A 12,889-nucleotide genomic window follows, 5' to 3' on the forward strand; every position below is an offset into this window, starting at 1 on the left:
AATATGAATAATAGAATCATAGAATAGCAGAGTTGGAAGGGGCCTATAAGGCCATCGAGTCCAACCCCCTGCTCAGGGCAGGAATCCATCCTAAAGCATCCCTGACAGCTGCCTCTTGAATATTTGGCAGAGATCTAACTCCAAATCAATGTCATATAGCCCTACATCATGAGGGGTGTGGGAATTGTGAGGATAAAACGGGGAAATGCCATGTAGATGGGCCTGCATTCCTTATAGAAAGGGTAGGATCCAAAAGTTACAAATAAACTTGCCATCAGCAAATCTCTAGCTATAATACACCTTCACCCAGTTCTCTATCAGAAAGCTGCCCTGTCTCTATTACGTACACGATTAGCCATGCTAACTTCCTTTAGTATGAGTGGTGCCGTGGAGAGGATGGTCATGTAGCCATTCCACCAGATATCCAGCGGGTCACATGGGTTAAGCCTACAACTCATTGCAAGGGGGCGGCCCTGCTCTGCATGGACTGAAGCCAAGAAAGGTACTGGTTCCTCTCTATTCGGCCCTAGTTAGGCCTCATCTAGAGTATTGTGTCCAGTTCTGGGCTCCACAATTCAAGAAGGATGCAGACAAGCTGGAGCGTGTTCAGAGGAGGGCAACCAGGATGATCAGGGGTCTGGAAACAAAGCCCTATGAAGAGAGACTGAAAGAACTGGGCCTGTTTAGCCTGGAGAAGAGAAGATTGAGGGGAGCCATGATAGCACTCTTCAAATACTTAAAAAGTTGTCACACAGAGGAGGGCCAGGATCTCCTCTCGATCCTCCCAGAGTGCAGGACACGGAATAACGGGCTCAAGTGACAGGAAGCCAGATTCCGGCTGGACATCAGGAAAAACTTCCTGACTGTTAGAGCAGTACGACAATGGAATCCGTTACCTAGGGAGGTTGTGGGCTCTCCCACACTAGAGGCCTTCAAGAGGCAGCTGGACAACCACCTGTCAGGGATGCTTTAGGGTGGATTCCTGCATTGAGCAGGGGATTGGACTCGATGGCCTTGTAGGCCCCTTCCAACTCTGCTATTCTACGATTCTATGATTCTAAGAGACCTAAGGAACATTTTAGACAGAATCAGCAAGACTGGTAACCATCATTAGCACTATGCTGAATCAGACCTCCAGGGTGCAACTTTCTAAAACCTAAGATGAAAAATACTAGGTTAAAAATGAGAGAAAAGAATGTGCTTAGAATACATAAGCGGCAGTATGTGCTTGGAATAAGCACACCATGGATACATCAAGGAGGTTGAAGCGTTGAGAATACTTCAGTCCTTCCCCTCCAGCAGAGAACATGGGTGGGCATCTCACCTCTTGGTACGTCAGAGGATTACTAGGGGTCATTCTGACTTAGCTGTATGCGTCATACTGGAAGTAATACATACAGCCATGTACAGGGCCGGCGCACCCATGAAGCAGGCTGTAGTACCACATCAGGTGGTGGAGCAGGAGAAGCAGGGAATGACACTGCTCCAGAGTGGAGCAGCAAGAGAGTGGCTGGCCGGGCTCTCTAGAACAGCCAGCTGCCCACTCCCTCTCACTCTCCGTCTCTTGTCACACAAGAAGTATGTGTGTTTATTTATTTATTGCATTTATATACCGCCCCATAGCCGAAGCTCTCTGGGCAGTTTACAAAAGTTAAAAACAGTGAACATTAAAAACAAATATACAGGATCTCTTCTCGATCCTCCCAGAATGCAGGACATGGAATAACGGGCTCAAGTTAAAGGAAGCCAGATTCCAGCTGGACATCAAAAAAAACTTCCTGACTGTTAGAGCAGTACGACAATGGAACCAGTTACCTAGGGAGGTGGTGGGCTCTCCCACACTGGAGGCCTTCAAGAGGCAGCTGGACAACCATCTGTCAGGGATGCTTCAGGGTGGATTCCTGCATTGAGCAGGAGGTTGGACTCGATAGCCTTGTAGGCCCCTTCCAACTCTGCTATTCTATGATTCTATGATTCTAAGAAAGTTTAAAAACATAAAAAGCATAAAAACAACATCCTTACAAAAATAGCTATTCTGGGGTCCGTTAAAAACAAACAAACTCAGCTCAGGTTGTTAAATGCTGTTAAATGCCTGGGAGAAGATAAAGGTCTTAACTTGGTGCCGAAAAGATAACAATGTTGGTGCCAGGTGAGCCTCATCGGGGAGATCATTCCATAATTGGGGGGCCACCATTGAAAAGCCCCCCTCCCTTGTTGCCATCCTCCAAGCTTCCCTCAGAGTAGGCACTCGGAGGAGGACCTTAGATGTAGAGTGCAGTGAGCGGGTAGGTTCATGTCGGGAGAGGCGTTCCGTCAGGTATTGTGTTCCCAAACTGAGTGTAGTGTTTGTAGACCTCTCAGAAGAGCACGGCCAGGTCCCAGGCTTCTGCAATTTCCTGCAAAAGCCCCAAGAGGTTTCCTAAGAGGCCCATGAACCCAGTGGCCGCTTCGTCCAGCTGTTCAGCAACAGCCAAAAAAAAAGAGGGGTGTGGGTGTGGGATGGGGGAAGGGGGTGCAGGGGGTGCAATGTGGCAGTGGCCAGCGCCTCTTCTCCTTCACCTAACATGATGAGAGACTTTGCACCAGGCCTGGCTGTATAACAGGGAGCCTTGTAAGGCAGTCAAGTCTAGGGTCTAAAATTCCCTATATGCACCACTAGAACCTCATATTCACAGCACAGGCTGTACACACATGTGCAATGTTGCCGAACAATACCACCACCTCCTTCTTCTTCTTCTTCTTCTTCTTCTTCTTCTTCTTCTTCTTCTTCTTCTTCTTCTTCTTCTTCTTCTTCTTCTTCTTCCATTGAAAAGGAGGCTTCATTCCTGCTTGGGAAAGCCCAGGACAAGGCTGCCAATTTAAAAGCCAGCCCGGACACTCAGGACGGAACGGCACATGTGGCATGAGGCCATCTCCCTTCTGGCAAGTCCACTGTTCTCCCTGGACCTCTTTCCCCCTTTGGATCTCACTTCCAAATTTGCAGTTAGGCTCCAGACACCAGCTCTAGAAGCGTCAACACGTAGATGCACTCAGACGCCTGCTCATTTTCCTTTTCCTCCTTGATTAAGCTGGGGGGAAGGAAAGTTTGTTACTTTAATCTACTCCCAAACTAACACGCTGCTCATCTTAGCTTTGAGGAGCCAGCAGAGAAAGGATTTTTGCCATGGTTTGAGGTTTAATAATACAACTGAAATCTGGGGGCATACTGTACAGACAGTGCTCTGGAACTCTCTTCCCGGGGAAGCTAGGCTGGCTCCCTCCTTGATGGGCTTTCGGAAGCAGGCTGAAACTTGTTTGTTCCAGCAGGCCTTTGGAGAGTAATTTGTTGAGTAATTTGTTGTGTATTTTAAACGTGTTGAGTTTTTTTACATTTCTTTTCCTATGTTTTAAAATGTATGTTTTAAACTTTGTAATACCGCCTTGAGGCCCAGTATTGGGCAGAAGGCAGGATAGAAATAAATAAATGGATAAATAAATAATAATAATAATAATAATAATAATAATAATAATAATAATAATGTATAAATGGCATCCTGACAGCCCAATAGCTAGGACTCTTTTGAGCCCCCAAACCCTCCCACCAGAGGAATCCTGTGGGAAAAAAAACCCCATTCTCTCCCCCAAGAGGCACCCCGCTGGCTCCAGCTTCATTGCACCACAAAACTTCTCAGAGACACACCAGATCTCCCCCAATCCTTCCCTTCATTCATGACCTCTGTTTTTTCTGGGGAACGCCAACACCTTTTCCTGTCACTTCCCCCACTTTATTTGATTTATTACATTTATTTCCTACCTTCCCCCCCCCCAGCTTGCATTGCAATGAACTCAAGGATTACATGGGGCTAGAGGGAGGGATGGGGGAAGATTGTGGCCTTACCTGCTTCCATGACGCTTACCTTGCATCCAAACGGCAATGCGACATCCCGGAATTGCGCTCCACTGAAAAGCAAGTGAAAAAAGCCAGCCCCGAACTCACCCCCACCCCCACCCCCATGGGCACGGAGCCTCCCCGTACAGCTCTGTGCCCATTTTCAGAGCCCTGCTACTCGTGGGGAGGAGAGGAAAAGGCAGGAGCGGTGGCCACACCGCCCGTGGTCCACAGGATGCTCCCAGGACTCCACAGTTCCCGATATCCCGCCGAAAGCCCGTGGCCATTGCTGCTCGCTCCCGGGATTCCTGGCACATCGTATGGATGCAGAGGGACCCACACGAGACCAGCCCAGATGTAGTGGCTGGTGTAAACGTGCCCATGGGCTTCCCCTCCATTTTAACCTCGTAACAACCCTGTGAGGTAGGCTAGGCAAAGAGCCAGAGAGTCACCCAGTGAGCTTCATGGCTGAGTGGGGACTAGAACCGGGTCTCCCAAGCCCAGTCAGCACTCTAACCACTGTGCCACTCTAGCTCCCAGTGGCTTGGGTGTGCTTGCTGGCTGCCTTTCTTTGCTCATGTGCTCAGATAATAGGTCTGTTACCAGTCCCTTTCCCCTTCCATGCCCTCCGCCGCCGCCGCCGCCTTAGAATCATAGAATCATAGGATAGCAGAGTTGGAAGGGGTCTACAAGGCCATCGAGTCCAACCCCCTGCTCAATGCAGGAATCCACCCTAAAGCATAAAGGCACCCTAAAGGAATCCACCCTTATATGTGCCAGGACCACCCCCCCTGACCTTTTACTAGTCAACACTTGAGGACTACCAACTCAATCACAGCTTTTAAAACTCAGCTAAAAACTTTTCTTTTCCCTAAAGCTTTTAAATATTGAGTTTGTTCTGACTCTATACTGTTAGCCTCACCCTACCCGGTGCCTGTTGACACTTCCCTGTGCCTGTTTGCATTCTCTTTCCCTCCTTATTGTTTACTACAACTTTATTAGATTGTAAGCCTATGCGGCAGGGTCTTGCTATTTACTGTGTAATCTGTACAGCACCATGTACATTGATGGTGCTATATAAATAAATAATAATAATAATAATAAGTTGCTATTGTTTTTAATATGTCCGTCTCTTATTACTATTCGTTTGCATGAATGAAATCTAACCCCATAAAATACCCCTCGCCTAAGTTTGATCTTTTGAATGTATGTTTTAATTCCTTTCAGTAAAACACTCCTGGGTTAAGCAATGGCTTCTTTCATCTCCCAAACCGGTTAACCAGCCAGGGGCTAAACTATGGGACATGATTACTCTGTGGGCCTGTTCAGAAGACACCTTAAACCACAGCTTTGTCCACGATGAATAAGACCTTTTCTTCTGAACACAGACTGTGGCCCTTTCTACACCTAAGGATTATCCCAGGAAAGTGGAGGGATCGTTCCTGCCTGCTCCCTGGATCCCGTGTGTCATTTGGATGCACAGGGATGATCCGGGGGGGGGGGGGAGGCAGGTGTAGAAAGGGCCTATATTAAAAGCCCCCTTTAAGTGTCAAGTTGAAATATCCAGGAGAAAAGGGTACTTCGTGGCAGTGAGCGTGCAGGTATCCAGTTCCTACTGACTATTATTACCCAGATTGCTCAAGAGAGATGGAACAGATCCTAACCCTTTTCCTCCCCTGTGGCACCCCCCCTCCTCCTCCTCCTCCTCCTCTTAATCCCTACTTCCTTCCTTAATTCAAGCCTGGGCTTCCCAAGACACCCCTGTGCTCTGCTTGGGGATATACTGCCGTATCCGTAATAGCGATAAAGAGAGACTGCGAACTTACGCAAAAGAAGAAGGGGAGACAGCGGAAGCCAAAGCAGACTCCAGAGGACAGGAGGCCATCTTCTAGGCTCTCTGGTTCTCTGCCTCTCCCTCCAAGATGGCATCTAGTAAAACTAACTTGCTCCTCTGTTGTACAAATATTTCTGCATTCCTGCAGACGAGCAAAAACTGCCTGAGGGAAAGAGCTGTGATTAACTACATTCTATTATATTACTTCAAACAAGGCTTGTGATTTGACAGGGGGTAGAGCTGGAACGAAAAGAGATCAAGATTGGGGCGGGAGGGGGGGGAACACAGATCAGAAAACACGGTTCCAGTGACAATATCATTTAAAAAGCCCTTTAAGCTCTGGAATTGTCACGGCCGCCACAGGAGTGTTCTGTGTTTGGCTCGGAGCTGCGATGAAAGGCACGGCGAGGGGACTTCGACGTTCCGCTGGCTTTCTATAGGAGCAGCGTGTGTCTGGGAAAGTTCCTCTTCTGGCTAAACTGTGCTTGCTTTGCATTGCCTTTCAACGGTAAGCTTCCAGCTACACTGTTCATTGTAATAGCTCATTCATGTTCCCTGCAAGCCTCTTCCTGCTATTGTATTCCACAATTTTAGGACATTAATTTGGACTTCAAAAACAAATAATGATCCTTTTTTCAGTAGCTGTAAAACTGCCCAACCACAGATCTACTTAGGAACTAGACTTATTTATTTATTTATTTATTTATTTATTTATTATTTTATTTATTTATTACATTTCTATACTGCCCAATAGCCGGAGCTCTCTGGGCAGTTCACAAAAATTAAAACCATTCAAAGTATAAAACAACAGTATAAAACCATAATATAAAATACAATATAAAAGCTCAACCAAAGAAAAAGGGCAGCAATGCAAAATTACTAATTTAAAACACCAAGTTAAAATTTATTTATAGACAGTTAAAATGCTGGGAGAATAAAAAGGTCTTCACCTGGTGTCTAAAAGCATATAATGTAGGTGCCAAGCGAACCTCCTTAGGGAGCTCATTCCACAGCCGGGGTGCCACAGCAGAGAAGGCCCTGCTACACCTGGTAGCCACCTGCCTCACTTTCTTTGGCAGGGGCTCTCTAAGACTTCAGCAGCCTTAGTTCCTCCAAAGGCTATTGTAAGCTGCCATGTACATTTTGGTAATGGAAAGCGAGATGTAACTTTCTTGTAAAAATAAATATTGGAGTGCAAGGTTGAGAAAGGCCTCTGGAAAGCTGCTTTTGCCAGTCAAAGGAGGCCGTTCCATGGGAGGTGACGACAAGGACTCACAGCCAACAATGAGGATGGCAAGGGTCCCAAGGGTCCATCCCTGGCAGCACCTCCAGATAGAACAGGGAAAACTCCTGCCTGAAACTCTGGATGGCTGGGACTACTGCCAGTTCGTGTTGACAATTCTGGGCAAGATAGATGCATGAGCTGACTCAATAGCAGGCAGGCTTCCAGCGTTCCCGTCTTCAAAAGAGTTATCATTTCTGAAACTGAAGATCAACACTTTTTGTTCAACTCTCTCTTTCTCCCCTGGGAAATTCTCACTCATCAGCGATAATTTAGAGATGATATAGGGAGCTTTTACGGAATTGACTTTTGCTGAGTGTTTTCAAACAATAGTTCCAGTATTTAGGAAGCCTTTGGCTGCCACATAACTACCAATAGCTGATCAAGATGCTCCAGACAAAACATCCATCTAAAATTATTTTAGGTGGATTCAATTTTGGTTTTGTACTAACAAGAATTAGTAAAGGGGGGGGGGAAATTGTTCCATTTTTAAAAAAAATTAATAGACATATACTTGTAACATTGCATCAAAATATAATGTGAGCTGTGCTAAAGATTAGTAGATCTTAATAGATTAACAGGAAATGTAATTTCCTGCACATTTCTTGTTTTTAGACCTCCAATCCTAATAGTTTACAAAGGAGAAATCTCACTCTAAGTACCAAATTCCCTAAGCTCCAGCATCCTAAAATCAGCACATATTTATATCTCTTTGTATAGTAATTGCCTTATAATCAACATTATTTACTACCCCATAAATTAGGTCTCAGGGTGTTAATCACCTTATTGTTATTAAACATCCCTAAAAAAAAAACCTAGAACGTACAAAAATGCTCTCACCTACACCTTTCAAGCTAGATAGGATCAATTCTGAATCATACCTTTGAGAAGTTCATAGAATCATAGAATAGCAGAGTTGGAAGGGGCCTACAAGGCCATCGAGTCCAAACCCCTGCTCAAGGCAGAAATCCACCCTAAAGCATCCCTGACAGATGGTTGTCCAGCTGCCTCTAGAATGACTCTAGTGTGGGAGAGCCCACCACCTCCCTCAGAAACTGGTTCCATTGTTGTACTGCTCTAACAGTCAGGAAGTTTTACTGATGTCCTGCCGGAATCTGGCTTCCTTTAACTTGAGCCCGTTATTCTGTGTCCTGCATTCTGGGAGGATCAAGAAGAGATCCTGGCCCTCCTCTGTGTGACAACCTTTTAAGTATTTCATAGAATCATAGAATAGCTGAGTTGGAAGGGGCCTACAAGGCCATCGAGTCCAACCCCCTGCTCAGGGCAGGAATCCACCCTAAAGCATCCCTGACAGATGGTTGTCCAGCTGCCTCTTGAAGGCCTCTAGGGTGGGAGAGCCCACCACCTCCCTAGGGAACTGATTCCATTATCGTACTGCTCTAACTGTCAGGAAGTTTTTCCTGATGTCCAGCAAGAATCTGGTTTCCTTTAACTTGAGCCCGTTATTCCGTGTCCTGAACTCTTAAATTCTTATTCAGAATTTGCCAATTAAACCTGTCTGATTTCCTAGACATCTGTATATCAAGCTTTTTTATGTGTATACCTTCACAATATTTTTGTTCATTAATTGATAAACAAAAAACTTTTAAGTACACTTTTGGCCTGGAATAAAACAGTCCCACACATGTTCATTATACCCAAATCACTCTTCGATCCAAGTGACAGGGATTTCACTCAGCATTATCTTTTTGGATGCCATCCAGGTGACCTTGACAATTATTATTTTTATGCCAGTTATCTAGAATTCATTTTGAACCTGCTTGTAATTCAAATACTACTTTTTTCTGTGGTTTTTTTAAAAATGTATTTATTATTAAACATTTGGCATATGCATTCCATAATAAGACATCTGATATTGTTTTAAGAGAGATGGGTTAGTGGTGTGTTTTTCAAAAGTCTTCTCAGCAAATCTAATCCAGCAAAATCAGTTATTTCCTAAAAACCCAGGACAGAGATGCAAGCCATTCTTCCAGCTCTGGCAACTCCCAAATTACTATCCTATCCAATTGCTGCCATGGTTGTCTGGAAGTTTGTCAAGTCTCCAGTCTGAAACTATTTTCTAGAGAACAATTGTGTGGGTGGGGGGCATAAGAGCGAGAAAATTGCTAGAGATCTACAGAACAATATAGTAAACCAGGGTTAATCATGAATACATCTTTCCAGGGCAAACATGACATTTTTCAGAGGAAATTACTACTTCAGCTGATGAGAATAATGCAATATAAATGCACTGTGCTTGGAAGTTAATAAAAAGGATGAAGGTGAAAACTCGATACTAGAGATAGCAGAGATGGCAATGTGAAATCTGCAAATGAGTTCAGCATTAACCAGATGTCACCTTTATATATGTGACATTGAATCGAAGGGGAAGTGTCCTTATTCTGACTGCTGCTCATCCCGCTAGGCTGGACATTAGAATGGAACCACAGCCTTGCTGGATCAGACAAGGCAATGGGCTCAAGTGACAGGAAGCCAGATTCTGGCTGGACATAAGGAAAAACTAGGGTGACCCTGTGAAAAGGAGGACAGGGCTCCTGTATCTTTAACAGTTGTATTGAAAAGGGAATTTCAGCAGGGGCCATTTGTATAAATGGGGAACCTGGTGAAATTCCCTCTTCATCACAACAGTTAAAGCTGCAGGTGCCCTGCCTTCTTTTAAATCTGTTCACTCTAGTATAGCTCCTGCATCTTTAACTGTGGTGATGAAGAAGGAATTTCACCAGGTTCTCCATATATACAAATGACACCTGCTGAAATTCCCTTTTCTATGCAACTGTTAAAGATACAGGAGCCCTGTCCTCCTTTTCATATGGTCACCCTAGAAAAACTTCCTGACTGTTAGAGCAGTACGACAATGGAACCAGTAACCTAGGGAGGTTGTGGGCTCTCCCACACTAGAGGCCTTCAAGAGGCAGCTGGACAACCATCTGTCAGGGATGCTTTAAGGTGGATCCCTGGAATGAGCAGGGGGTGGACTCGATAGCCTTATAGGCCCCTTCCAACTCTACTATTCTATGATTCTAACCTTAAGCAGAGACTGAGGAGAAGGGAGATCAGACATCTTACTCTGGTTCCCTCTTCTGGTTCCAACTGGCTGATTTCTGATTGTTCTACCAATTTGCCCTTGGGTCTTGTGCTACTGCTGGTAAATGCTATTTCGATCCAGAGTAAGATCTAACTTAAATTACTGATGAGGGTGCTGGCCTTGTGTGTATAACAGAGACCTGGGTGGGTGAAGAGAGGGGAGTTTATTTCACCTGTTGTGCCCACCTGGGTACTTGGGATTGCATCAGCACAGACTTGAGGGTCAGGGATGGGGGTTGCTATGGTCTATAGGGATTCCTATCTTCCTGCCTGCCTGCCATTTTTGAGAGTTTTCAACTGGTGGTGGGAATCCAGGACAGATGAGAGATTCTGATGTAGCCCAGCAGTCTCCCTGTCTGAGTTGTCAAAGATAATCTCAGACTTGGTGATGAGGACTCCCAGGATGATTGTCCTAGAGGACCTCAATGTGCATGCTGAGGCTGTCAAATCTGGTATGGCTCAGAACTTCATGGTTGACATGACAACCCTGGGGCTGTCCCAACATGTCATCAGCCCCCCACACACAGCAGGTCGCACCCTGGATTGGGTGTTCTTGATTGGGCAGGAAGGTGGTGATCTGAATCTGGGGTATTTGTCATCTGCCCGCCCCACTGACATGGTTGATGTTGAGACTTTCAGGAGCTTTTCCCCTCTGCAAGGGTAGGTCTGCCTTTGAAGACTAATGGAGACTAGTGGCTTCCAAAGGATTCTGGGAGATTTTACAGTTGGTATGAATGGTGCTCCTTTCAAAACCCAGGTGTTCAGGATCAGACCTGTTCTCCCTAGTGTAGGGGAATGGGTATCAGGTGGTCAATCAGACTCGAAGAAGAAGAAGAAGGAGGAGGAGGAGGAGAAGGAGAAGAAGGAGGAGAAGGAGGAGGAGAAGGAGGAGAAGAAGGAGGAGGAGGAGGAGAAGGAGAAGGAGGAGGAGGAGGAGGAGGAGGAGGAGGAGGAGAAGGAGGAGGAGGAGGAGGAGGAGAAGAAGGAAGAGAAGGAGGAGGAGGAGGAGGAGAAGGAGGAGGAGGAGGAGGAGGAGGAGGAGAAGGAGAAGGAGGAGGAGGAGAAGGAGGAGGAGGAGGAGGAAGAGGAGGAGGAGAAGGAGAAGGAGGAGGAGGAGGAGGACTAAAAATTTACCAGCCAAGACAGAAAGCGGGGTAAAAGATGCTCCAAGACTCTTCAGCAGTCAAGGGGAAATCTTCAGAGCCCATTCTCCCAAGGTCCCTGGGAACTCAGCCACTGTCAGAGGGGGAGGGGACTTCAGAGTTGACAGATCCCAGAGTCTGCCGCAGGGTCAAGCGGGCAGAGTTGTGAGCAGGTGAGAGGCAGTCTACCAGGCTAGCCACTCACCAAAGACTTCTCAAGAAAGACACTCCCTGAGCTAAAGTGGCTCTTGGACTGCATGGAAACTCCCCCTTTTAGTTGAAAGTGCAACTGCCTAGTTTAGTTAGCCTAAGGGCGTTGCTAGACGTACCGGGTGTTCCGTCGTTGAGGAGCGGTGAAAGCGGCTTTTCCCGTTCAGCCGTGACGCCTCATCATCCACACCTGCCTTCGATTTGTGGCGGAAGTTTGCGCCGGTTGTGCTGCTGCCGCCGCGAGAACGGTTGCGCAGCCACACCGGCCTGATTGCCGCGGCTTTTTTTTTCGCTCGCTGCACGGTTTGCGCACGTCCGAAAGACCGCAAACTTGCGCAGCCGTCAGCGATGCCGCCGCCGGCCCTGGCGGCGGCAGCGGCGGCAGTGCCAGTGCCAGCCGAAGTGCTGCTGGTGCTGTTGAGGGTCAACATTGATGCGCTCACTTCCTGATGGGGGTCGTGGCGGGTGTCATATGACCCGAGGTCCATGGCCACTCTGTGCCTACATCTCCCATCATGCCTCTGAGGTGTCGGCGGCGATGACCGCCTCTGTGCCCTGTGCCCCATCCCAAGGAGCCAACCCACATCTGGCCGTAGCCATGGCAGCAGCCCACAAACAGCTCTGCCCTCTGCCAGCCTGGTACCCACACTAACAGGCAGCGTACAGCACCGCCATTATGCGGCCACGGTAGCTGCCCACCGCAAGGAGTCACCAGCCACTTTTCCGGTCCTCCGTTCCTGCGCAAACTGTCACTGGGGAAATAAAAAAAAAAGCCGCTCCGCCGCGCTGCCCCAGCTGCCGGACTGCGCGCAAATGGCGGAGGCGGCTTGACCGAAGCCGCTGACCACTCCCCCTTAGCACGCCTTTTCCTGCCCAGTGCGGACCGCAGTGACCTCACATCCTCCCACACGTACTCCGAATTACCGCGGGACAGCAGGAAAAGGCGTCCTAAAACTCACTTTTTTAAAGTCGGGAGAAAGAGGCTTCACCGCGGGATAACGGCGGATCCTCGTGAACGTCATCTGGAAGCCTCGACGTGACTGCGGAAGGTAACGCGCGCTAGAGCCTCGTCTAGTAACGCCCTAATTAAGCTTAGAGGGCAGCTTCTAGCATTCTCACTTCCTTCAGGTGTGAAGAGATGTTTATTTGCTGAATAAAGCTCTGTGGATTTCATGGCAGGTCTTTTTATTGTCTTGCATCTCAGTGGGAGCGCTTGGAATCACGACACCCAGGCACTCTAAGGGACACAGAATTGACCAGGGCAGTTGACACAATCATGCCCAAACAGCCTCTCCCTGTTGTCAGGGCCAAATTACCCCTTGTTATACCTTGAAACAGAAGGACAATGAAGCAAGAGGGACATCAGCCGGGACACATGTAGAGAAATAATCGTGCTGAATCTGATCAATGACAGATTAGAGCTCATTATCCAGCCTATGATGGCGAGG

General features: G+C 47.2%; 1 protein-coding gene across 1 annotated transcript in view; it reads left to right on the plus strand.

Annotated features, from left to right (window-relative positions):
* Positions 1-11,817: 11,817 nt before the first annotated feature.
* Positions 11,818-12,889, plus strand: part of FKBP3 (FKBP prolyl isomerase 3) — a 431,114-nt gene continuing 430,042 nt past the window's right edge. The window contains exon 1 of the mRNA XM_063118292.1: positions 11,818-11,828. The gene's annotated coding sequence lies outside the window, so the exon portion shown is untranslated. The remainder of the gene's footprint in view (positions 11,829-12,889) is intronic.

This window comes from Elgaria multicarinata, chromosome 2, assembly GCF_023053635.1.
Source record: "Elgaria multicarinata webbii isolate HBS135686 ecotype San Diego chromosome 2, rElgMul1.1.pri, whole genome shotgun sequence".
NCBI classification, from domain to species: Eukaryota; Metazoa; Chordata; class Lepidosauria; order Squamata; family Anguidae; genus Elgaria; species Elgaria multicarinata.